Source organism: Aptenodytes forsteri, unplaced genomic scaffold (genome assembly GCF_000699145.1).
Source record: "Aptenodytes forsteri isolate BGI_AS27 unplaced genomic scaffold, ASM69914v1 Scaffold40, whole genome shotgun sequence".
In the NCBI taxonomy this organism is placed as follows: Eukaryota; Metazoa; Chordata; class Aves; order Sphenisciformes; family Spheniscidae; genus Aptenodytes; species Aptenodytes forsteri.
The window spans coordinates 322180-323414 of NW_008796077.1; positions in this window are offsets into that span (position 1 = coordinate 322180).

The window sequence follows — 1235 nt, forward strand, 5'->3', positions numbered from 1 at the left end:
AAAAAAATCATTTTTAAAAGGCAGTTCTAACTGCGGGTTTTTTGTCAGTGGGAGAAGTGCAAGCCAACGTTTTGTCAAATGTGCTAAACTTCACGAGGAGGGAGCTGCATATAGCTTTAACTGAGGATACTGTTTGAGGAAGGGCCTGTGTGGAGAGGGCTCTGGCATAAGAGCAATGAGTGATGGCAGTGCTTTTGGCAAGAACTACCGGGGGAAAAAAGCATACAGAACAATGTCCATCACAGCCTTGTATTCCTGCCAGTGCAACCCCTTGGGACTTCAGTTCAAACCTGAATGACCAATTCGTTATAGTTTTCTTTGTTATTTGTTTATGAATTGCAGAATTACGGAATAATATAGGTTGTAAGGGATTTCTGGGGGCCATCTGGTCCAACCAACCTCCCTAAAACAGGGCCAGCGTTGAAGTTGGATTAATTTTGAAATTAAATCAGGTTGCTGAGGGCCTTGCATGTTGAATATCTTCAAGAATGGAGCTTCCACAACCTCACTGGGCTCCTCTTCCAGTGCTTGACCCCCCCTTAATGTGGAAACGTGGTATTTAGAAACCTGGAGATGATCATTCATATCCCTCTAACAGCCTGAGCAGGCAAGTTCCAGCCTATTGGCTGTTTTACAGGACTGAAAAGTTTGCAAGTCACTTGAAGTAGTTAATGAGATCAAAGCCTCCTGCTCCTTTAAAGCCTGTAAAAATCCCAGTCAAACAAACAGCCCGTTTTTCTCATGTTTTGGAGTTTTTTTCAGCACAAACCAGGTGGCGTGCATCCAAATTATCAGAGTGAGTTTTCTTGGGCAGAACATGTTAGCCTGCACTTCTTGCTGTGTTCTCTGGAGATGCCTGATACAGTCCTGGGTCCATGTGCTCTGACTCACTCACTGGAAGAGGCTGGGGGAGCTCTCATAGCTAGCTGATTTTCAAGCTGCTTTACTTCTTTAATTTACCCTATCTGCCTGTGAGCATGTTTGTATGCAAGATAAGATATCTTCGATATGAGCTCCAGCTTTATCACAGCTCTGCTGTGGCAGAGAACACCCCAGATGGTCAGATAAAGTCAGATTCTGGTATGTTACCCTTAGTGGCACTGAATGCTTTGCACCCAGTGAGAGAGGCCCATCTGCCTAGCGGTATAGGAACAGACAGACATTTTGTAGCTCAGGCAGATCCAGTCACTCTGAAATCATGTTTGCAGACTCGGGGGCGGGGGGGGGGGGGGAAG